The sequence below is a fragment of the Pinus tabuliformis genome, chromosome 5_1 (genome assembly GCF_031772625.1).
Source record: "Pinus tabuliformis cultivar Carrire ecotype Pingquan chromosome 5_1, CPIR1, whole genome shotgun sequence".
Taxonomy (NCBI): Eukaryota; Viridiplantae; Streptophyta; class Pinopsida; order Pinales; family Pinaceae; genus Pinus; species Pinus tabuliformis.
The window spans coordinates 764100872-764128400 of record NC_142305.1 but is presented as its reverse complement, the minus strand read 5'-3'; positions in this window follow the sequence as shown (position 1 = coordinate 764128400).

Here is a 27529-nt window from a genome sequence, read left to right as displayed (position 1 = left end):
TATATTGTGTAAACTGGTTTTTTGTTAGTATATATGGATTCAACACGCTCAAAAATCCCTGGAGCACTTCTATTGTGCGGAGTTCACCCATCAAACTTGTGATTTTAGACAAATTAGATTGGGAAATAAATGAAATTTTTTTTTCAAAAAGTAGCACTTTAAAATTAATTTTAAAATATTTGAAGGTTATTAATAATATTGAAAAATAAAGACAAGTCATTAGAGGTATGGTTAGAATTTCAAAATAGACCCATCATTAAATTTGACGGTTTTCACATCTCCTAGCCTGTCATCACAATATCAGAGAAGGATTTTGATGGTTTTGTAAATTTTTAAATTGTATTTGATGGACAAATCACCCTTTGACTGCCAATTTGTCCGTCAAAATCCATCCATGATTAGAGGTACTAGCATTGCCATAGTCTAATGAGACCACAATTTCTCAGGATTTTGAAAAAAATCCACAAGAAATATTTGGAAATCCTGGTGGGCGTCCTAGGGGTTTTTGATGGTGTTGAAAAAAACTATTCAAACACTCCCACAATTGGATCTTTTGAAATTTTTTCACCAAATCCTATGAAAAATTAATTGTCCAAGCAAAATTGTGGCCTAACACAACCATTAGTATTTTACAATATCAGATTGCATTTAATACTGTCACTAACTATATACTAATTAGAATCTAACAACTTATATACCACAGAAACTGTTTTTATGAGATATGGTTGACGATTGACAAACTGAAAAAAATAAATTATTTTAACATCCACAAAATTAAAAAAAATATTTTAACATCCACAAAACTAAAATGCCATATGTAACAACAGACATATTACTAAACATATTGTTACATATTACTAAACATATTATTAATTAACCGGTCAAATTGCATACTAAGAAAACTTTAAATCATATGACAGGTGACAGAGATTTCATTTCCAAGAAAGGAATTAAAGCTTCAGCTTTTCCAATGGATTCAAGCCCATCCTCACAACAGGCACCATAATAGTTAACCAAATTTCAATTTTATTTTTAGTAAAACTTAACTCTATTACCCATGGATTTCTGTAAAAGTATGCATTCAACCTAAGTGGACGCTGCTTGCCATAAAGCGCCCGGCATTTTTCCTTTTATCAAAACATATCGCTCTGGTCAAATCCAATATTCACCAAATCGTCCATGCATTTCGCATATAACTGTTTCTGTATTCTGAAACATTTTTTTAACTTTACTGTTTCTGGCGCTGAAACTTGTTTTTGAAAATCACCCTCTCATTTGAATGCTCACTGTGTACCGCTGATCCATCTGTCACAAATCGGTCTTGTAGTATTGTAAGTGACAAAGAACATAATTTTAAGAGGGTACGTATTTGTGCAACTTTTCAGCGGTGGGATTTTATTAAAATTTTCTCTGCCTGGGTTTGACACTGATCATGTGTTTATCCATGTTTTTTGTGATGTGTTTTTGGACATTGGGCTAACCATTACACTCTGAGAATTCCACTTTAGGAATTCTTAGGAGGGGGAGTGTTGGGCTAACCACTGCATTTTGGGAATAAACCTTGTGTGGATTAATCACCACTTTACGAATTGGACTAACCACAGCACTTTGGGAATCAATCTTGTGTGGATTAATCATAACTTTAGAAACATTAGACTAGCTGCCACTTAAATAATTTTTATTATTTTTAGTGTGAGAGAAAAAATATAAATATTACAAGAGTTGAAAAGAAATTTCCATGAACTTTATAATGAGAAACTCTTTCTACAAAACCTTAACTCTTTACCTTTTGACGAAAAAAAGAATTAAAAATACATAAAGCTAAATATAAGATAACCCCAAAATCAAACTACACAAAAATACATATTAGCCTACATCCATCTTAACGTAAGAGAGAAATTCCATAGACCCACACTTAAAATGGGTCTAGGTTAACAATAAACTGTTTTTTTTGGTAAGTAATGACATAAAATTATAAAGTAACATCATTATATTTATGTAAATATTTAAAAAGAATAAAGTTGTTTCAAATTTACTGAGTATATAGAGATTATTATAAAAAAGGAAGCTATATACATGAAAATTTTAAATGATCTTCTTTTCTTTTATCCGCATAAAATAATTTCCTCATTTACAAGTACAATTAGTTTTTCAATATTTTCATATATCCTAATATTTTAACATTATATATATATATATATATATATATATATATATATATATATTCCAAAACAAATACTATATATATATATATATTCCAAAACAAATACAATAAGTCCTAAATGTATTTATTTATTTTCAAATTAGTTTTAGCTGATATAAAATAGATGTGCTTATCTTTTATTAAAATAAAATAAAAATTAAGAGCTATATGTTATATAAAAATAATTACACATCTTCCCATGCTAAGTTCATTAATATTTATTATATTTTTGTTAAGCATAGGGAACAACTTTGCCATACAATGATATTAATGTGAAACCATATTTAATACAATGAGGTGGCTTTTACTTTCATCTTCCAAGAGGTCAATTGATATTTAGTATTTTCCTATTCTTCCTAATATTTACAATTTATTTACAAGGTCAAAAATCTCGAATGATTATGTGTTGAACATCTCTCCCCACCAAGGTGGAGGGGTGTTTGTGATTCCAAGCATCATTCTGAACTTTTCAAACTTTTCTCTTCTAAGTGCTTTGACACAGATGCCTGTAATTTGGTCATTTGCGAAATAATTTCTCAAATGAATAGTCTTGACCTCTACATGATATCAAATCAAATGATAGTTTGTGTTGATGTGTTTAGTTCGATCATGGAATATTATATTCTTGGGCAACTTAATTGCACAAGTATTGTCAACTAGAAGAGAAGTAGAAGCGCTTGTTTCTCTTGCAAATCTTTAAGTATTTTCCCGAGCCACACGATCTCCTTTGTTGCTTCAAGGCTGCCACATATTCTCTCTGTATTGTGGAATTTGGTGGAACTAATTGTTTGTGTGACAAGCATGAGACAATTGTTGATCCAAGATTGATGACACAACATAATCAAAGTATGAATCAGAATATTCAATTAAAATGAAACCATCCACCTTAGAATACTTGAATCCAAAATATTGAGTTCTCTTTGAGTATTTCAAAACTCTTTTTGCAATAGACCAATGTCCTTCACAAGGCTTTTGCCGCTAAACATGGAAAGAATCCCAACAACAAATGAAATAATTGGACTAGTAGTGGTGAGGTAGATAAGATTTTCCACAAACTATCTATGCTTGTTGCAAATTCATTCCCTTCTTTTGATGTGAGCTTCAAATTTTGTTTCATTAGAGTAGACAAAGCATTGCATTGCATTCAACCATGCCAAACACGTTTAATGATTCTCCAGTGAACTTCTTTTAGGAGACGAATATGTACTTTGGATGTTGAGTCACTTCAATACCCAAGCAGTAGTGAAGAAATATGCCATCTCAAAGCCTTTATTCAACTTTTTCTTTATAGATGCAATATATTTTCATTGTTCCCTATCATAAACATATCATCTGCACATACTACAAGATATACAACAATATTACTAACTTTATTGATTAACATAGTTGCATCATCAAGATTGGGCTATTTGAAATTCAATTTCAGAAGATGTTTAGCTATCTTTTCATCCCAACCTTGTGATGCTTGTTTTAGGCCACTAAGGATTTGATGAATTTGCATACTTTTTGTTCCTCCCCCTTCTCAACAAAACCTTCTAGTTGATATATTCTCTTTTAGGTCTCCATTCAAGAAAGTAGCCCTCACATCAATTTGATGGGCTTTCCATTCATTATGTACTTCCAAGACAAGGAAAGTTTGGATGGTGGCACGTTTTGTTGTGGGGTAAAATGTTTCCTCATAGTCAACAACTTCTTTCTTTTAACTTCATTAGAGCACCATAATATTTTGTAATGAAGGAAATATGAGCCATACAAATATTTTAACTTCTTTATACCATTATAAGAATTTGTAATGGAGACAATATGATAGCTTATCTCTTCATTTAATAATGCATCAATCAAGGCATATAATTTATTGTCTTTGTTCTTCCATATGAATAGTTCATTTGATGTTAGGTCCATTGTTATTTTCTCCTTCACATATGCCATCCAAAAAATTATTGAAAATGAGTATGTGCTTGATCTTTCTGGACCATTATTTGTAGTTGTCTTTGCTAGTCAGAACCACGCCAATATTAGGGATGAGAAAATGCATCTTCAATAGAAGGTGTCTTGATGGGATGTAGAAGCCAATCAAACTTCTATACTTCTCGTACAAATGGTAATGGTAATTGATTCATACAAACTGGTTGCTCAAAACTAAAACCATGCAAATATGCTAATCAATGAACATGTTGTGGAAATAAAATTCTCACACTTGGCACCAATATCTACCATCGGAAAAACATGCAACTGAGACATTATTGCAAGAAGAATGCACTACATAATACTCTTAAAGTGCTAATTAAGAAATGAAATAATATACATTAAAGAACTTTGAAAATGTGTGCACTCTGCGAGTGACAATCGAAAACATGAGAAAATTGATACGCACATGGGAGATAGAAAAAATGAAATATACTTTGTTGAAATTTCACTCTTTCAACATCGATAGAAATTCAGTGGTTTTGAGCAACAATGTAGTGTGCCCAAATCTTTCCAATTTCTACTACTATAGCATGTTGAAAATGAAATCATTGTATAAAAACGCATGAACTTGTGTACTATATATACATGACTAAAGTTTCTAGATGATCCCCTTAGTGTGGATGGTGCAGAAGTTCAAATCCTTGAATAGGCACACATAATATGCCTTTGTTGCTTCCTCTAGAGCCACCACAATAGAGGACTAAAACCTCAAGTCCATCTTGAACTTCAAAGCAATGAAATGAACAATATATCTTCTTTTTTCTTGGAAAGAGACTAGGAAAGAGATGGGCTTTTAGATGGGTTGTTCCATAGAAAGCATAGAGGAGGGACAACCAGAAGAAAAGAGCATTCCAATTCCTCCACAGGAAACAAAGACAGTGATAGGCATCATTATAAGAACATGAGGAGCAATGAGAGGAAATGTCACTAAAAGGAAACCGGGTTATCTCAAAGGAAATTGATGTGCACATAGACCCCATAAAGGAAATAGACGACCATATAGAAAAATGGTAGAGATTTGATAGGCATTGAGTCAGATAGAGCATCGAGATAGGTATTAGACCTTAGAGAGTTAGTCTTGTGTTGAGGTGTCAAAACCTGCACTTGTATGGCGTATTGAGATTCCTGGATGCACAACGTAAAAATAAAAGAGTTAGAAATACCTAAGCTCTAATATCACTTGATATCACTTTCTGACTTAGAGAATAACTCCATAGATGTAATACTATTAATATAAAACTATATTTAATACAATGAGGTGACTTGTGATTTCATCTTCCAAAAAATTCATTGACCTTTCACACTATTACATTTCTCTTAATATTTACAATTTATGTAGAAAAACAAAAATCCCTAAAATTATATATATAAAAACATGGGGAAAGATACTATAAACCTTTTAAGTAAATTGTATTTTAAACTTTAATTTTAATATATTTCTAAATCGAAATAGTTAAAACAATCCATCACACTGTATATAATTTAAATATTAAAATAATAGTTTAAAAATGGAAAATTAAAAAATTATATAAATATTAAAATATTAGTTTGAATATGGAAAATTTTCAGATCGCATATGACCATGTTGACTCTGTCATTTATCATACCTAACTATTATGAAACCTGTTCGTTTAATAAATATGAATTTATATGTTAAAATTTAAATTTACCTTGTGAAAAGCAAAAGCAAATATTCGTTCATGTATAATTTTAAATATGATAAAAAATGAGAATATAGTTATAAGGAGAAAAACTTACCCAACCGGCTATTAACAGCAGTAAAAGGTGATAGCCAGTCGTCTTCAATTGAAAGGTGGTAGAATTGGTGATAGAAGTATATGACGCATGACAAATAATACTTCAGTATTTTTCCAAAAAAAAAAAAAATTCCGTCAAACTTGACATCCAATTTTCATAATGAAATCTGTTCGTTTAGCGAATATGAATTATGAAGCTATATGTTTGAGATTAAAGTTTAAATCTACATTATGAAAAGCAAAAGCAAATATCTTTAATGAAAATTTCGTTTTTGTGTGATTTAAAATATGATAAAAATGAAAATATAATTATAAAAAGGAAAACAGACCCAGCAGGGTATTAACAGCCGGGAAAGGTCATAGCCAGTAATCTTTTTATTGAAAGGTTGTAAAAGTGGTGATGGAAGTATTTCTACTAAAGCTTATGACACATGACAAGACTACTTTTGTTAGTTTCTAAATTGTTTTGATTTTTTTTTTAATTTAATGAAACTGGAAATTTAAATCAATTCTATTTTCAAAATATCTCAGAACTCTAACCCTTTAACCTTTTAGCTATGGACATATAAAGAAGTTTCCTGCAGTCCAACCACGCCAAGCTGTGTGACTGAGAGCGCCCACATCATTTTATGGAAACTCTTACTCTCGTACAGCCCAATATTTTTCTAAATCCTCTATGCGAACCCATATAACTTCGTTTAAAGGATCAGTGTGTAGTCTAATCCGTGCCATCACACGTCTTTGTGTTATGTAATTTGGTGGGAGCGACATTAAATAACATAGTTTAAAGATGGTACGTATTTAAGCATCGCAGTTTTTAGTGATGGGGTTTCATTAGTAGTTTTATTTATTTATTTATTTATTTTTGGTGGTTTATCATAATGTGATTTTGGATTATGATTGATTTTTATATTGAGAATGGTTTATGTTGGATGTATAATGCAATTTCGGTAGTAATATTCCATTTCAGTTGGAAAATGCAGTCCGATGTTTGGGGTAATATAAGTGATTAGGGAGTGGTAACTCATATTACGGGAGGAAACATTGCACAAAGTTCCATTACAATTAACGGGTGGCTCCGTGACTTTCTATGGGCACAAGCCTCTCAAGTGATCCAATCTTATGGTTCTTCATTATCTGCATATGGTCTTTTATTTTTAGGTGCTCATTTTGTTTGGGCCTTCAGTTTAATGTTCTTATTCAGCGGCCATGGGTATTGGCAAGAACTCATTGAATCTATTGTTTGGGCCCATAAAAAATTGAAGGTTGCTCCTGCTATCCAACCCAGAGCCTTGAGCATTGTACAAGGACGTGCTGTAGGAGTAGCTCATTACCTTCTGGGTGGAATCGTCACAACATGGGCGTTCTTCTTGGCAAGAATTATTGCAATAGGATCATGGTTGATCATGACTATAAATCTAAGAGATTTCTTGGGTTTATATTAAACCCAAAGATTAATATTATAAACCTTATTAATAATATTATACCCTAGAAATATGAACCCTTAGATTAATAAACTCAAGAGATTGATATTATAAGCTCAAGGGATTAATATTAAAAACCCAAAAGATTATAAACTTAAGGGAGTGATATTATAAACCCAAGGTATATAAACCATAAGATAAATATTAGAAACTTTAAAATAAACATGGTTAGCCATGGTTGATTTTCATATTGAGTTAATCTTTGTCACAATGCGATGTTCGACTATGGTTGACCATGGTTTATTTTCATATTGAGACAATCTTTGTCACAATGTGACATTGGACCATGGTTGACTATGGTAAACCATGATTGATTTTCATATCGAGACAATCTCTATCACAATGCAACATTGGACCATGATTGATTTTCATATGGAGACAATATTTGTCACAATGTGATGTTGGACATGGTTGATTTTCATATTGAGAAAACCTTTGTCACAATGTGGTGTTGGACCATGGTTGACCACTATTACAAACCCAAGGGACTTGTATTAAACCCAAGGATTAATATAATAAACCTTATGAATAATATTATACCCTAGGAATATGAACCCTTAGATTAATAAACCCAAGGGATTGATACTAAAAACCTAATGGATTAATGTTATAAAACCAAGGAATATAAACCCTAAGATAAATATTATAAACCCTAAAACAAACATGGTTGACCATGGTTGATTTTCATATTGAGAGAATCTTTGTCGCAATGTGACATTGGACTATGGTTGACCATGGTTAATCATAGTTGATTTACATATTGAGACAATCTTTGTCACAATCTGACATTGAACCATCGTTGACCATGTTTGACCATGATTATAAATCCAAGGGATTTATATTAAACCCTAATATTAATATTATAAACCCTATGAATAATATTATACCCTAGGAATATGAACCATTAGATCAATAAATTCAAGGGATTGATATTATAAACCAAAGGGATTAATTCTAAAACCCCAATGGATTATAAACCCAAGAGATTAATATTATAAACCCAAGGTATATAAACCCTAAATTAAATATTATAAACTCTAAAATAAACATGGTTGACCATGGTTGATTTTCATATTGAGACAATCTTTTTATAATGCGACATTGGACCATGCTTGACCATGCTTGACTATGATTGATTTTCATATCAAGACAATCTTTGTCACAATGCGACATGGACCATGGTTGACCATGGCTGATTTTCTTATTGAGACAATCTTTATCACAATGTGACATTGGACCATGGTTGAACATGATCGTTTTTCATATTGAGACAATCTTTGTCACAATGTGGTATTGGACCATCATTAACCATGATTCATTTTGATATGGAGACAACCTTTGTCATAATGTGACAATGGACCATGGTTAACCATGATTATAAACTCAAAGATTAATATTATAAGCCCTATAAATAATATTATACCATAGGAATATGAACCCTTTGATTAATAAACTCAAGGGATTTATATTATAAACATAAGGGAATAATAAACCCAAGGGATTATAAACCTAAGGGAATAATATTAAACCCAAGGGATTAATATTATAATTCCAAGGTATATAAACTCTAAGATAGATTTTATAAACCCTAAAATAAATATGGTTGACCATGATTTACCATGGTTGATTTTCATATTAAGACAATATTTGTCACAATGCGATGTTGGAGCATGGTTCAATTTCATTTTGAAACAACCTTTGTCACAATTTGACATTGGACCATGGTTGACCATGATTGATTTTCATATCGAGACAATCTTTGTCACAATGTGGCATTGGACCATGGTTGACCATGATTGCTTTTCATATGGAGACAATCTTTGTCACAATACGACATTGAACCATGGTTGACCATGATTTATTTTCATATGCAGACAGTCTTTGTCATAATATGGCATTGGGCCATAGTTGATTTTCATATTGAGAAAATATTTGTCTCAATGTGATGTTGGACCATGGTTGACCATGATTATAAACCCAGGGGATTTATATTAAACCCAAGGATTAAGATTATAAACCCTATGAATAATATTATACCATAGGAATATGAACCCTTAGATTAATAAACCCAAGGGATTGATATTATAAATAAAATGGATTATACTAAAACCCTAAGGGATTATAAAACCAAGGGAATAATATTAAATCCAAGAGATTAATATTATAAACCCAAGGTATATAAACCTAAAACAAACATGGTTGACCATGGTTGATTTTCATATTGAGACAATCTATATCACAATGTGACATTGGACCATGGTTGACCATGATTATAAACCCAAGGGATTCATATTAAACCGTAGTATTAATATTATAAACCCTATGAATAATATTACACCTTAGGAATATGAACCTTTAGATTAATAAACCCAAGGGATTGATATTATAAACCCAAGGGATTAATTCCAAAACCCCAAGGTATTATAAACCAAAGGAAATAATATTAAACCCAAGGGATTAATATTCTAAACCCAAGGTACATAAATATTAAGATAAATATTATAAACCCTAAAATAAATATGGTTGATTATGGTTGATTTGCATATTGAAACAATCTTTGGCACCATGGTTGACCATGACTGATTTTCATATCGAGACAATCTTTTTCACGATGCAACGTTGGACCATGGTTGACCATTGTTGATTTTCATATTGAGACAATCTTCGTCATAATGTGACATTGGACCATGTTAACCATGATGGTTTTTCATATCAAGACAATCTTTGTCACAATGTGGCATTGGACAATGGTTGATATCTGGTTGACCATGATTGATTTTCATATGGAGACAATATTTTCCACGATGCGACGTTGGACCACAGTTGATTTTCATATTGAGAAAATCTTTGTCACAATGTGATGTTGGACCATGGTTGACCATCATTATAAACCCAAGGGATTTATATTAAACCCAAGGATTAATGTTATAAACCCCATAAAGAATATTGTATCCTAGGGATATGAACCTTTAGATTAATAAACCCAAGGGATTGATATTATAAATTCAAGAGATTAATACTAAAAACCCAAGGGAATAATATTAAACCTAGGGGATTAATATTATAAATCCAAGGTATAAAAACCTTAAAATAAATATTATAAACCCTAAACAAACATGGTTAACCATGGTTTATCATGGTTGATTTTCATATGGAGACAATCTTTGTCACAATGTGACATTGGACCATGTTTGACCATGCTTGATTTTCATATGGAGATAGTCTTCGTCAAAATGCAATGTTGGATCATGGTTGACCATGATTGACCATGATGCCCATGTTGACTATAACTGACCATCTCAATAATAGTCGACCATAGTTATCATGTGTCAGTATCTAAATATTATACATAATCAATATATCAATATGACTATAATGCTTATGCTGGCTATAGTTAACCATCTCAACAATAGTCAACCATAGTTAACATGTGTTAATCTATAAATATTATACATAGTCAATATATAAATATATAAAACCCTAATATATTAAATGTTAATAATGTTTTATGTTATAATTAACCACAATTAATGTTAGAATATAAATTAATTGTGGTTTAACATTTAACCCTTATTAATAATTAATATAGACCTTTTTTTGTTAGAGTGCACAACCACATTAATAAATGTCGTTGTGCACTCTATTAAAAAGTATTTATTAAATAAATATTAAAAAGTATATGTTACTATTAAAATTTATTCGTTACTTTTATCTCTTTTCTCATTTTAAACTGGTTTTTCATACTTTTTATCATGGTATTTCATAAATTAATTATGATAATTAGGGTACTCAATTTTTTTTAATTTATTGATTTATTTTTCACTTAAAAATTGCACTTTTTCTATTTTATTACGTTATTTTTATTATTTAATTATCTAGTTAAATTAGTGAAAATAAAACTATTTATAATTTTACCTCCTTCTATTTAACTGGTGTTACCTCTATCACTTCAGCCAATCAACCAAATTTTATAAGTTGTAATATGTTTTATTTTATAAAATACAATACAACAAACTCATTCTAACAAGAAGTTAAATTGGAAGGCGATAAGGAATCTTCCTACAACGATAAAGAGCTACTGGAAACTTGCAGCATAAAAAGGGAATCTATAGTGATTTGCAGAATCTACCTCTTATGTTATCTTAATGTTGCCTGATATGCACTCTATCTAGTGCGACACAGCCCTCAAACTAATCAGGTCTCTCTACTGATCCGTCACGCATTTCTTTCGAGTCTGGAGACCCCAGTCAGTGAGAACCTAATTTTGGTGGAAAATGAGATTCCCAAGAAGCTCATGTGAAATATTGGATCTCTGTCTCACTATATAAGCTCCCCGAGGTAGTTGAATAATGGATCAAAGGCGCGACAATGACCAACAATTGGCAAACATGGTCTCAATGACTGGGGCCATGAATCACATTGAAAATAATTACAATGTTTGAGTTTCAAGATGGCCCTACGATCCATCATTTCAAGAAGCATTGCCTCGAGTGCAAACGGGATCTACGAACTGTTAAGGCGATGGTTGATCTGCATTATAAACATCGACCCCATTCCTAATCACGTTGCGATAATCATGGATGAAAATCCAAGATACGCAGAGCGTCTTCAGATGGAGAAGACGATCAACCATGAATTTGGATTCAACACATTCATGCGCATATTGAAGCGTCATCGCCATGCTGGGAAAACGTAGAGACAAGACGACAGGTAAGGGAGGACGGTTTTGCACGACATTAGGTGTACTAACAGACTGTCGTTTCAAATATATAAATTAAATATTAATAGTTTTTGGTCGACGGTTTGGGCTACCCAACGCCTCAGTCGTTGATCATCGACTTAGACGAAGGATATGCCTGGCTTATTCCTTCCAAAATTTATCCCCATCGTCCATTAAATTAAAAAAAATAAAAGTTAACAACCCCTCCTCAACATAACGTTGAAATAGATACACCTACCGACGGAGGAGGTGGCTTCTTTTATCAATTTATTAAGCTTTATGACATTCTTCGTATAATTTAATTTTCTTTCTCTAAGTACATGAAATGACATGTATAATTTTATCCATCATGACAGTCTAGGCCGCCACATTTCCCTCCCAATACATGCTAGGTGACTGGTTATCGATTTAGTTATTATGAAATGCATTGGAATATTTTCCCTATTTTGGTATATGTAATGAAAATGGCCTTAGAAGTCTTATAGAAACCAATTAAGTTGGCATTGTAGTTCAAGATCCCAAGGCCTTGAAAAGTTTCCATCAAAGCGAATTCCTTTCAAACTTGTCTTGGACCATATTGTCTAATTTTTATTTAAACACAATAGGTGTGGTAATACATTGTATTCCAATTGGATTCTCCATGAACAGTTGGGTGACAATAACAATTTCAAGGGAGGACAGGCTAGGAGGACCTATATCCTTTTCAAAAAGATGGAAACAACAACAAATAATATGGGAGAAGTGAGAAAGGTGAAAGGTGGTAGGTTAACGCTTGAGGTTGCTACTCACCACTGTAAACATACCTCTTCGCAACTGATAATAAGAAGAAATTATCGAATTGAGGCAACCCTAGAACGCCTTGTGAGGTGAAATAATCTAATCTAAGAGAGTACTATGAGTTAATGCATTGAAGTTTAATTCCCAGTGGAGGGAACGTTGGCATATCCTCCCCTTAGTGAAGTGGGGTGATGGCAGAGGGAAATCCTCCTCTCCTCTCGCACGCTTTGCGTAATTGTCACCCTGATCAGGGGTTCTCCATTTGATTGCTCATTGACAGGGGTAAATTACTCCTTGTCATTCAAAATGAGAGCAATATAGTCTGTGAGAAGGGAAGAGGAGTTGAATGAATCCTAAGGAGGTGACAAAGAGTGATATGAATAGGATTAACCCATATTGGCTAAGTAATCAATCACTTTATTGCTAGAGTGTTGAATGAACAACCCTACTATTCTAGATATGTAATCTTCCAATCGCCAGCTAGAGGATATTTTATCTGGTTCAATTCCACTTTGAAGGTGCTTGAGGATGTTGATGGCAATGTGAGAGTCCCCCACCACCAACAACTTATGAATTCCTTGTGACTTTGCTGAGTTGAGTCCTTTTTCCAAAGAAAAATGGTATGGTACATTGTTGTTGTGATTCCCATTAAGCGGAAAATGAAGAAGAGAGGATCTCCTTGGTGATTCTGAAATATGCCCCCATATCCAAAGTAGCCAAGATTCCCTTTAGATGCTCCATGAAATTTATATTTGAGAAATTCTGTGGAGGAGACCAAAGCATTGGAGAACAAGGGCCAGCAAAGTGAGGCAATGGCATAAAGTGGGATTCGGAAAGGGAGATAGAGTGGAGAGAATGGGGGATTTGTTGGGGTGGTAGACCAATCATCTTTCATCCATTTCACTATGAGATTAGACTCTCTGATGTTCTTAACAATTCCTTCCCAAATTTCTTTAGGTCCACTACAGATTCTTTTGAAGATGTGATTGCTTCTTTCCTTCCATAATGACCATAGAGTGAAGCCAAGAGCAAGAATCTAAGCATGGTTGATTATTGGTCTTTTAAAAGCTACATATTGCCAAGAGGTTATTGTTTCCACAATATCTACATTGTTGTGGTGATCAGGTTGCATGAATGTCGAAATAATTTGGTCCACTACTCCTATGCAAATGAGCATCCATTGAGGAGGTGATTTGTAGTTCCCTAATGAGATTTGCACAAATATAAATAGGTCACTAAATGCATTCCCAAGTTAGCATTATTCTTCTGGATAACATCTATAAGAAATGTGGAAATTTTGGCCACAAATTTGCTTGCCATATACATGACCAAATTTCCTCTTGAGGGGGTTGATTAGTAGCAATAATTGAGTATGCTTCTTTAATAGAGAAAGAACTTGATGGTTTATATCCTCGCCGAAGCTTGTCTGGTCCTTCCAAAATGGGGATCCTGCTCTAGATCAAGACTTATTCTAGGAAGGCCCATTCTTCCAGTGGAACATCAAAGTCCCAATCTTCTTTATTTTTCCAAACTCGTTAAGGAGAGCCACAATCTTGTAATTTCCAATACTGAGCCACTTGTGTAAGTCCTTTACTTTTCATTAATGCAGTAAGTTGAGAGTGTTGTCACTCCTAGATACAACCACTGGCTTGATAGGAGACCAGTGCCTAGGACATCTTAATTAGTGTTGTTAAATTTATCTTAAACACTTCAGAACCCTTCATAAAGATACAATGTATGAACCAATGTACATGCAGGAATACACAGGAAATGATCCTCGGTCAGTGGTGGCCAAATCAGATTGAGAGCTTGCAACAAATCAGTTGTTAAGATAGATGTAATGGTAGAAGACAGTAGAGGAGAAATCCATCATACAAAGCTTAAGCATTAATAATTCTGTGTATCTAGATTTAGAGAGAAATGGGAGTAAGGAAATGCTTATGGAATGCTAAGATACATGGAGCACTTTTTAAAGACTTTATTTCCACATCAATACATGCATTTTCCATCAATAACTTGATCTAAATGAATCTGCATCTAATGAGAAATATGTCTAGTAGCTACGTGACATGAAATCTAAGAAGAATATTTAACATATATGAAAACACAAGGGGAGATGAACATACTACAATCCAATAAGTTGGAATCACCAGAAATCTCGCATTAATTTTTTGAGAAATGTGCATACATCAAGATTCATAACACCGCCTTCATGAAAATAGGAAAAGGCCCTTTCCAAGAGTTCTTTCCAAAAATTATGAACTTGTTGTGGCCAGCAACAACCCCCCTTCTTATTTAGTGGTTTTACTAATACTAAATAAGTGGGGACCCTTAGTCAAAATTTTAAAAAATTAATTAGTGCTTGCATTTCCTTTTTCAATAAAACTTACCATCAAAAACTTAAGAAAATACCCTTGAAAAATCTAAAAAAGCTTAAGTTTTATGATAAAGTAGAATTATTCCTTAGGAAATATCGCATCGCAAAAGGATAATAGGGTACCTCCTTGCAAGCCGAATTCTAAGACTGCGAGATCGCGATACAGGACTACGAACATATATCGCATCGCATGCATCAAAGACCGCTTACGTTGAAAAACTTTAAACTACTGATATGCGATGGCGCATATCGCAAATCGCATTTCGCAGAAAACAGATTAACGAAAATTGTCATATGCCACGCTCTTGCGATATTGCGATACTGCGATATTGCGATTATGCAATAATGCGATATTGCGATATTCCAATTTTGCGATTGAGCGGCAATGCGATAATGCGATATAGCAAGCAAGCAATGAGGTGATTCTGAGATGTTGCGATCAACGATATTGCGAAGTAAATCGCAAAATCGCTTCATCACAGATCTTTTGGGCTCGGTGTTCAAAAAAGTATTTTCCATAAACCGAGACCTGGTTATGCGCTTTAATGCTAATTAATGAGTTAGTTGCCGATCATTAATGAAATATGGTTTTATGCTTATCAAGAAGTCATTTCACGTAAGGTGGTATATTTTATACGTCTTCAGCATTCAAGACTTTCCCGTCACCTTTTCTTATCATTATTCTCATTTCACTTGTAAATTGCAGGAACGGAGAGCAAAGAATGATACAAAGCAGTACGCAGAATACTATGGGAAAGAAAGGCAAAGCCCCGAGCTCTGAAGAGAAAGAAATGGCGCCCTTGTATACAGACACCGCCTGTAACAGAGACGCTGGTATTGCTACTTGGGAAGGCATGTACAATCTACTTGAGGAAGAGAATCCCAGAGTAATGGAGGTCGAGGCTACTGCAGGCTCACATAGTTCTTCTGAGGCATCCATCACAGAACTGGCTTGTTCATTCTTACACAGGATAGCAGCGAGGCCCAAAATTCTTCCATACACGGAGGTACCGGACAACGCTCACATCACAAACAGACAATTTAAAACTCAGGGTCAAGAGCTTACAGAATCATTATTTTCACAAAAATTTGAGCTTTATATCCGCTAAAAGAAAATGCGCAAAGGGTGAAAAATGCACCAAGGAAGCCTGGATCAAGAAACGGAGGTAGTTTCCGATGCGCATCGCTGGGCAAAACTTCTTGAAAAGGAAAGCTTCTGAGTGCTCAGTCACCTGTAAGCCCAGAAATTTGTAAAAAAGAACACTAGAGGTAAAAGAAGTAAAACTTAAATCCGAAAACTAGTGGATGACTCTCAAGTGTATCATCAATTCTGCCGAGAAGATGGCGCCAGCTCTTGCCGATTCTGTTTTCACAGCACAACTAAAATCGGAAATCAGTTAGCCGACTCTTCTCAAACAGATGCTGAATGCATGCGACTTCAAGGAGCAGATACAGAAATAGTTAGTAATTTTAATTTTAGATTCAGTTTCAGTTTTAATTTTGTTTTATTTTTGCCCAAAGTGAGGACGATCATTTAAACCGCATCCTACAATTTTGTAATAAGTTATTTTTAGATTTAGTTAGTATTATTTAAACCCATCTCATGCATTTAGAGAAGGGTCCTGAAATTTGTCAAAAACTTATCCCCAGAACATGCACTTTTGTACCCTCTGAGGAGGTTTTGATGAATGAATGGAACAAGATTTATCGATATCTGTATTTAATATTTGCTACTGATGTTGCACTTCTGTACTCTTAGTGGATGTTGGATTACGAAGAGATAAATCATTATCGCTTGAAGCTCATGAGTAGGACTAGTTATAAATGGTACTTCTATCTCTTAACTATTTCTGCCTTTGTGTTAAAAGTGATATTCAAGTTCAGTTGTTTATATATTGATGTGTGAATGCTTGAGTTATCATTTGGCACTTTTGTACGGTGATAGCTATTTATTTATGCTTAATGTATGAATAACTTATTATGCGATATGCCTTTCACAACTGTTTCGTCTAACTTTTTATACGAAGTGGTTTATCTATATTGAATTCTTTTCTCATAACAGTTGAATTATCTTTATTACCAATTGTTATTTGAAATCATTTTAGATCGCATAACAGAAGGATTACACCACGGGTTAGTGTAGACTTAGATATTTCTGCTTATTAGAATACCATTTACATGTTATTAGATTAGAGTTAGAATTATAGCATCTCACTTAGGAAATTTTAGAAGGGAAATATCAATTCTTCACACACACACACACACACAAATTGGGAAACTGGTCCCATATCCCCAGTCGGACCCACTATACCAAATGGAAAAGGAGCTGCTAACCAAGGTCCGGACCGGGTGGGTATCCCCCTTGTTGTAGACCCGATTTTCGGGGCTTCAACATATTTGGTGCTAGAAGGAGGGCCTCAAACTGTGAATGGCAAGTAAATCCAAATCTAAATACCATTCTAAGAGTAAATCGCCCTCACCATCTCCCCCGGCTTCTCCATCGCATTTAGAATCTTTAAATCCAGAGCCAGAAGTCGCAGGAGTAACAGCCGCTGCTACAAACCCTGACATTTCAGAACAATCTACTATTGAACCTCCTGAAGTTGAATCTTTGATTCACAAACTTCAACGATTTTCTATATCTCCTCAAAAATCTGATAAATCTCAAGGTAGCGTGACTTCGCAATATAACCCTGCTCATCCTCTTACCAGATTAAAGAGTGAAAAGTTTGGTGTTCAACCAACCGAGTTACCTCTACCTACAAGGAAGAGAGCAAGGAAATCTCCTAAAGGGTCCGATAGCGAGACTCTTTCATCATCATCATCCATCTCAACCTCTTCACCGCAAAGTCAACCATCCACTCCTCCACTTCAGATCATTGTCCATCAGTCCACCGGCACTCCCACATCTCCTTCTCAATCATCTGGAGTCATAATATCCTCATCTTCTCAACCACAAGGATCATCTTCTGCACTTTCCTCTGTTAGTAGTTCAGTGATGGCCCAATCTCCATGGAATAACCCAAGGGCAGTCTTAATGCCTGCACCCTTGAGTCAGTTACCAGCCCATCCTGAAAAATGGCTGCCTAAGTTTAATCCTGAGGCAGGCATGCTAGCGGAAGAACATATAAATAACTTTATGTTATCCATAAATCTTAATGGAGTTACCAATGAAGACGCTGTTGTTTGACTTTTTCCTTATACTCTGCAAGGAACAACCGGATCATGGTATTTCTCATTACCGTCTGGATCTATTACTAGTTGGGAGATTTTCCAAGAACAATTTTTGACTAAGTTTGGTGATGATAGGTCTACGGAAACATTGATCAATGACCTATCTAACCTTAGGGCCGAGTCAAAAGAACCTATCAAAGATTTCAATTTACGTTTCAATAAAATCTTAAATAAAATTCCTGCTGCTTCCCAGCCTAGCGAAGAAGTGCGAAGTGAATGGTACATTACTGCTTTACCATCAAACATAGCAATCTTTGTTGATAGGGCTAACAAAACAAATTTAGTTGAAAATATGAAAGAAGCAATAGCAGTAGAGAAACGTATTATGGCCTTAGAAAAGAAAAACGCAATAGAAGAACGAAAATCCAAGAAGGTTTCTTTCAAGGAAGATCCCAAGAAAAAATAATCGAAAGATCCATTCGATTTAGAAGGATTGCAAAAAGTTTTGAAGACCATGTCTAACGAGATCATCGAAATTAAGAAACAAGTGGCAGAAACTTCTTCTGAAAGCCATACAGACCTTTTAAAAGAAACCCTTCGACCGATTCCAAACCCCCTAACGCTATTACAAGTGCTGAATCCGAAGAGGAAGAAGAGGAGATCACTACTGAGGAACATACCGATGAAGAAGAAGTTTAGAGTTACAAGGTATGTGGGATTTCATCCTCCCAGATGAAGAAGATCAAGAGGCATCCCCGGTTAGTACTTGCAGCAGAAATCAACTTGATCCTCCTCAACCTACACCTAAGCCAAAGAGCGCAAGCTCAATTACTAAGGATAAAGTCGCAGCCAACAAAACGACACCTAAAGCGACTCAAACCAGCCCAGTCCACACAGACCCATCAAATCCATCTAAAACGTTGATCGTTTCAGATGAAATGGAGTATAATATCATAGAAGAGATGAAAAGGACTAGGGCCAATATCACTCTTTACGAATTGAGCAAGTTAAAACACCAGCAAAAGATACTTTTGAAAGAATTACATGTTGTACCAGTTGCACCTTTACCGGCCGCTGTAATCTCTCAAGCTTCCCATGATATGGGAAGACCTCCAGCTAATGTGATTAATAAAGTTGATCCAAATGATATCGCCTTAATTGGAGGTAGATCGAGATCTCATACTCCCCCATTTCTTCTTACTTATGAAATTTTCAATAAAAATTTGCATAATTGCTTAGTGGATTCTGGAGCTTCATCGAATATTTTACCAAAGTCAATATGTGCAAAATTGAACGTTCAACCATAGAAATCCGTTGTGCGCATAGTTCAATTAGATCGATCGCAAGTCGAAGTGATTGGCGAATTAAATCAGGTCACCATAAGGCTGTCATCCAACCCAAAGGTATGTCAAGTTATCGACATTTTAGTTGCCGATATTCCGGAATTTTATGGCTTGATTCTTAGCAGAGATTGGTCAGAAAAACTTCACGGATATTTTGCAACTGACTGGTCGCACATGTGGCTCCCTTACAACAGTAAACCAAATCAAATAAAAGTTGAGCGGGAAAGACATCAGAAATACATAGTAACAGAACTTGAGGGAGAAAATGAACCAGTAGCATATAGTTCTAACATCATTGGCAACTACTCAGTACATTCTTTCCTAGGAAATTTTAATGCTCATACTTCACCTTACTTAGAACATTCTGTTTTATCTCAATTAGAAAATTTATCTCAAACAGATAGTTCTAGATGTATCAATTTTATAAATAATCCTGTAAATAAATCTTTATTTTGGAAACTATTTTTTGATGGTTCTAAGTCTAACGAAGGAGCAGGAGCAGGAGCAGGATGCGTGTTAATAAGTCTGGAGGGAGATAAAACTATGCTAACCTACAGACTCAAATTTGATTGCACCAACAATGCAACAGAATACGAGGCTTTAGTCCAAGGGTTGTACAAAGCAATCAAACTAGATGTCAAGTATCTTCAAGTTTTCGGAGATTCTGAAATTGTAATCAGACAGGTACGTAATACTATACATTGTTTATCAGATCATTTAAAACATTACCAATCTTTAGTTCAAGATCTGACTGAACACTTTATAGCATTTAATATTTCATCAATTCCCAGACTCCAGAATGCTAGTGCAGACCTCTTAGCCAACGTAGCTTCCAAACTCATTCCTTCAGAAGATTTTAGCCCTGATAGATTTTCAATTGAATTAATTTTTAAACCATCTATTCCTGATAACATTACCTATTGGAGTATTTTCAATTATGATCCTGATATCGTGAGTTTCCTCACATCTGAGGGATCCTATACCAATCAAATAATTGACAAAGACCAACATGACTAACAATTGCAACAGGATAGCATTAACAATGCTATACCTAAGTCAGTAGTCAAGTTAGAAGATCTTTATGATTCACTACAACAAAATAGGCAATTTACGCCAGATTTAGCACCAGATTTTAGTGTATTTTTCCCTCCATTGGGATAAGCAGCCTGGCGCTAAATCTGGCTCTATTGTACAATTTTTAAAGCGTCCTTTTTTGCGCCAAATTTTGCATCTTTTTTTTACGCCAAATTTTGCATCATTTTTTGCACCAAGATTTGCACTTGGTTTTACCACAAGTTTTGCTTCTAGTTTTGTGCAATTTTTTGCATCATTTTTTGCTTCCTATTTTGTGTCATTCTTTGCTTCTATTTTTGTGTCGTAATTTGCATCGATTTTTACACCATCTTTTGCATTTGATTTAGTGTCTTTTTTTGCATCGAGTTTGTGCCATTTTTTGCATCTAGTCTTATGCCATTTTTTGCTTCTAATTTTGTACTTATTTTTACATCTATTTTTGCACCAATTTTTCTGCCTTTTTTTACACCATTTTTTGCATCTAATTTTGCACCATATGTTGAATCTGATTTAGTGCCAAAATTTTCATCCATTTTTGCACCATTTTTTTCATCCACTTTTTCATTTCATTTGTCTCCCTTTTTTGCACCCTATTTTGCACCTAATTTTGCATCATTTGTTGCATCCAATTTAGCATCATTTTTAACAACATTTCGTGCATCCAATTTTTCATCCTTTTGAGCATCTAAATTTTCACCCTATGTTGGACCATGTGTTGCATCCACCTTTGAATCTCATTTTGTGTCTAATGTTACGTTCAATTTTGAGCCATCTTTTTTGTCTACTTTTGCATTTGTTTTTGCACCATGTTTTTGCACCAAGTTTTGAATCATTTTTTGCACCTCATTTTGCATCCAATGTTGCATCCAAATTTGAGCCATTTTTATGCCCATTTTCGCACCATTTTTTATGTCCAATTTGCATCCTTTTTGGTGTCTAATTTTGCATCCTTTTTGGCATCCAAATTTGCATCCTTTTTTCTGCCACATTTTGTGTCCACATTTGCATCTCATTTTGCACCTAGATTTCAGTTTGAAATTTTCATCCAATTATGCATCATTTTTGGCATCCTTAGTTTCACCCCTTTTTAGTCCCATTTTGCTTCTTGTTTTGTGTCTTTTCTTACATCCTTTCTACACCCAATTTTTCATCCTAATTTTACACCATTCTTTGCATTCTCATTTTGGTCTCCATTTTTGCATCCTTGTTTGCGCCCAATTTGGTATCTTTTTGTATGCCCTATTTTGTTCCCTTCTTTGTGTCTAGTTTTGCACCCTTTTTTAATTCTACTTTAAAACCTTTTTTGTCTCATTGTTTGCATCTTGTTTTGATGGCTAATTTAACATCCAATTCTACTCCCAATTTTGCATCGATGGTTACATCCACTTTTGGCTTCTTGTTTAGAGTTTTACTTTTACTTCCATTTTACTAATTTTACTACATAGTGAAATATATTATAGTTTCTAAATATCATTTTGTTGTAGGATTTAATGCACAGTTAGATGAACATAAAACTTTCTCAGCTTATCCCAGGAACCTAAGATAGACTGATTAAGAGAAAGTTTGTTCTAAGGCTCAAGATTCTTAGTAGATCAAGATGTAGAGTATAGATTAAGAAAAGAAGAATGAATTCATGTGAGTCCTCGCATGCATGTCTTGTTGGAGTTTTTAGTGTAGATGGGAAGCACTCCTAGATAGCTCCAAATCTTGGTCCTACACACAAGAGAGAGAACAAAGAAAACTTCACAACATAATATCTTGATAATCGAAACTATCATAAACATATAAATATTACTGAATAAATAAATATAAACCAAAATCCCATACATTCATTAGTTAAATAGGATAAGTAAAGAATGAATAGTAGCATATGGAAGGAAGAACAACTAATCTATATTAATAAAGGAGTTGAAGAAAGTACAACCATGAGATGCAATTGCAACAACACCTCCCCCAACTTCTAGCTCCAAAACTCTCCCTCTCAAGATAGATCTCAGCAGCGTGACAATACACGAATTCCCATCATTTCCTCGATGGCCAAACCTCCAATATATAGGAAAGTGAAGGCTATAAAGATTTCCCAAATTCCTCATTAGTTCAATTTTGGAAAAAGCTTTTGGGTGAATAATGTTTCCTCATATAAAATTGGCATTTTCCACTTTTTAGGTGCTTTTGTACTTAGGAAAAAGCTTCCCCATGCTTTATGGCTCTTTCCCACTTTTGTATGCTTTTATTTTTTAGGAAAAATCTAAAGATGAAGATAAAGAGATCACATTCCACCATATGAGTTTCCAAAAGTGAACAAGAGTGTCAAATTCTAGTTAACTCAAGCTTTTTGAGGAATTTTCATTTTAAAATGTTAACATTAAATTTCCATGTCATAATGTGTAAGCCAATCAAAATCCTTTAAAATTTAAAAGACATACAGGTGTGACTAGGCAGTGGATTTTTTTTAATAATATAACTTACCTAATTTAATTGTAGATGGTGCCTAAGTGACCCAAAACTATATTAAATATTTAAAATTAAATTAATATCTTAATCTATAAAAGTTAGAATATCGAGATGATTTTTAATGAAGGGTAAATCATGACGTGTTAAATAAATAAATTTAAATATAAAATCATAAATCCTAAATTTAATTTAAATTATATTAAATCTTGTATTGATAAATTAATTTAAATATAAAATATAAATATATGGTTATTTTGATAAAAGTGCATTTATTTGGGTAACTTAAATTTAAATTTAACTTAAATTTATATTTTAAATTTAAATTTTCTTAAGTCTTGTGTTAATAAATTAATTTCAATATAAAATACATGTAGATGGTTATTTTTTATAAAAGTGACGTTTATTTGGGTAATAAATTTAAATTTCCTTTAAATTTTGAATTTCCTTTTTTAATTTAAATTTTATTAAATCTTGTGCTAATATATTAATTTAAATATAAAAATACATATACAATTATTTTGATAAATGTGACATTTATTTGAGTAATTTTGGTAAAAGAATAATAAAAATGATATATTAAAAAAATGTCTACATGGCATTATTTTATTAGTTTCTTAATTTTTTCTTATGTGGTTATTTTTTGAGTTGAAAATTCCTCTAATATGAGAATTTTGGTAAGAAAAGTTAGATGAAGGGGACAACTTGTTATAGACTAGGATACCTTGGTCCTCATGGTACATAACTTGTATTATAGGCTTATATAGTTTAGGAGAAAGGGATATTTCAACCAACAGCATAGTATTCTCCTCCAAGATGATGAGGAGGTATTTTCATGTATAACACATTTAAGAATATATCACAATTCAAATTCATAACTTAGTATTTGTAAACAAATTTAAGGATAATTGACAACATTCATAAAAAATTATAGCAGTATCCTCATATATAACAATTCTCCATCAAAAAAACATTGACAATTTTCAATATACATATATTACTACTAAATCAACATTTATCGCATATATCATTATTCCAAGGTAAATTCACAACATTACATCCAAAAATAGTAATATCATCATACATAATCATTCTCCATAAAATAGCATTGACAGGGTTCAACACATATATAAAGTAACAAGATAATACTAATAATATCCTCATCATCTTTAATAAAATCAACTAAGATTGAAATGTGTGATTATCATATCAAAATATTTCATGAACACCATTATTCTAAGGTAAATTCACAACATCCATCAAAAGATAGTAATATCATCATACACAATAATTCACCATCAAAATAATGTTGATAATTTTCAATATATACCTAAAATAACAAGATAAACATGATAATATCATCATTATATTTAATCAAATCAACTAAGAGCCAATGTAATATTACCAAATAAAAATGTTTCATAGATATCATTATGCTAAGGTAAATTCACAACATCCATAAAAGGATAGGAATCTCATCATACACAATAATTCTTCATAAAAAAATTGTAAACAATTTTCAACATATTCATAAGGTAACAAGATAGTACCGATAGTATCATCATCATTATTCAAATAAACTAAAATTCAAATGTATGATTACCATATTAAGGCATCCAACTAAATATAAAAAATAACGCATGGCTAGCTAGCACCACGAAAATCATAGTCAAGCTCATCCTCATGATCATTTCCATGATCATCATCCCGACCATCCTGATAATATCATCCACATAATCATCACCAATGCCATTTCCATCCTCATCATGATCATCTCTGATATATGATGTAATATAAACATAGTCTATATCATCATCTTCGTGGTCATTACCTATAGCGTTCTGGAAAAAAAATCAATATTACATGTTAGTAGCAAAATGCATATTTTTATTACAATGCTAACAATAAAATGAGGTATGACATAATAAAATTTAATAGTACTAAAAATAAAATGAAAATGTGGCTTAAGATATATTGGAGATCCAACTAAGATTACACTTGTAATTCACATTAAGTAGTAGAAGCATTTTTTAATCCATATGAAGTAGGTACCCATTTGTTCTTCATATTATATTGTGAATGTTTCTTATGATTTCCATGCAGAATTGGTAAATTAATATTTACTGGAAGCTTTATTTCAAATTACAATTGTAATTCAGATTAGAAATAGAAGAAATTTTAACAAAAAAAGAATGTCACATGAAAAGGTAAATTGTTTTTAATGAAAAATAAGTCACATACAATATGAATGTCACATGAAATATTGAGCTATTTTTAATGCATGTAATTTTCTCTATAATAAAATGGATCCTAATGTTCATTCAAGAAAAAATGCTCACAAATAATTACTTCATTTTATCCATTATCACACTTAATCCATTATACCTAGTGACGACAATGATTCCATTCAAATTGATTTGAACTCCCTAAATATAATGTAAAAAACAAAACTCCACGACCACGACCATGACCACAACCCCCTCCCTTGCCTCACCCACCATCAAAGATAATGAACTTGGAGTTATGACCACAATAGCAACCCCTCCCTTGCCTTGTATCCACCATTAGAGGCATTGAACTTGGAATTAAGAGTACTCATGTTTTCTTTGCTCTAATTAATCTCCAAGGAATCAAAACTTGATCAATATATCAAGGACTCCATCAACGAATATATATATCATAAGAGAAGCTCAATAGGCTTTGCCAAAAGAGTGTGAAATAACACTTATCTCTGTTTTATGAAATAACTCGAGTGAATGGAATGAATGGTGGGAAACACTTACCAAGAAAAGGAATATTTTTGGTCCATCCTTATTTCTATTGTTATTTTTGCTTCTTAGAATGGAGGGAAGTGTTTAAAAAAAATTTAAAAAATATTTTAAATAAAAATTATCTGCTTAAGTTTAGTTTTTTTTTAATATATATTCACTTTAGTATTTTTTTATTTTCTAAAAAAATATATTTAGTTTCTGGGCTATTTTATAACAAAAATTATATTCTTTTTATAAAAATGGATTTTAAACATCCATTCATGTTAAATTTGTGATTTTATGATATAAGTTTAAATTATATATAAAAAAGTAACTTAATGTCATGTGTTGTGTCGCTGAGATGGGTATTATACATCTCTTCCTTGCTAAGTTATAGAATGTGCTTGGGTTTTCTTAATGCAATAAAATTGATTCTTCTCTTCATTATATCTTGAGATGTTCAACTTCCACCTAATGAAACAATAAAGTTAGGTTTGCCTTTGTCCTTTGTAGATTTCTTTCCCCATTAATCCTTGTCTTAATAGATTAATTGTCTTATGGTGGCCTTGAGTGATCACTCCCATTAGTTGCATGCTTTTTAGTTTTATGTTAGTGACATTTCTTATGATTGATAACATGTTATTTAATTAATGAAAATGTGTTATTTTCCATATTATTGTTAAATATTAATATTAAATATGTTGGTTTTGAACATGGTTTAGCAAAAAGTTCCCAAAAGGTTTATAGATTGTAATTTATAATGTAATGCTTCATTGCTTGATGAAATTATTTTGGATAATGTTTTTAAAGATTCATTGATTGATGAAATTTTTATGGATATTTTTTTTAGTATATTAACTTGTATGTGATAAAGTCAAAAGTGACCTCTTTTTGAGATTTTCATTGCTTAATTTCCCTTAAGGCTATCAAGTTCACCATTCAGTCCCAGGTTAAGGAAATATAGGAGTCATGAGGTGGCATTGTCCAATAACTTAAATCTTGGAACATGTTTTTTTTAGTCAGATTATACTTCCTTTCTGTGTAAATTCTCTATGAAAATAGTCTCATGGAACATGAGGGACCTCAATAGTAAAGGAAAACAAATACTCCTAAAAGAAAAATGGTACGCAAAGCACCCATCAATAATGTTGATATAAGAAATAAAAATATTAAGTGAGGTTCTACCTCATATAATTAGAAAATGGGGGAGGAATTTCCAAGTAGTAATGATTGATGATTAGATATACTTGGGTGGAATGGCTATTATTTGGAATGATCAGGACATCAAGGTTACCAATATGTTTACCTCTTTTCTCATTATGACAATATAATTTTAGTTAATTGACATCGAGGACTACTACCATGTATCCAATGTCTATGACTCCAATATCGCAAATGGAAAACCTCTATTTCTCAATTCTATTTCTAGCACAAGTAATTTATACTCCCCA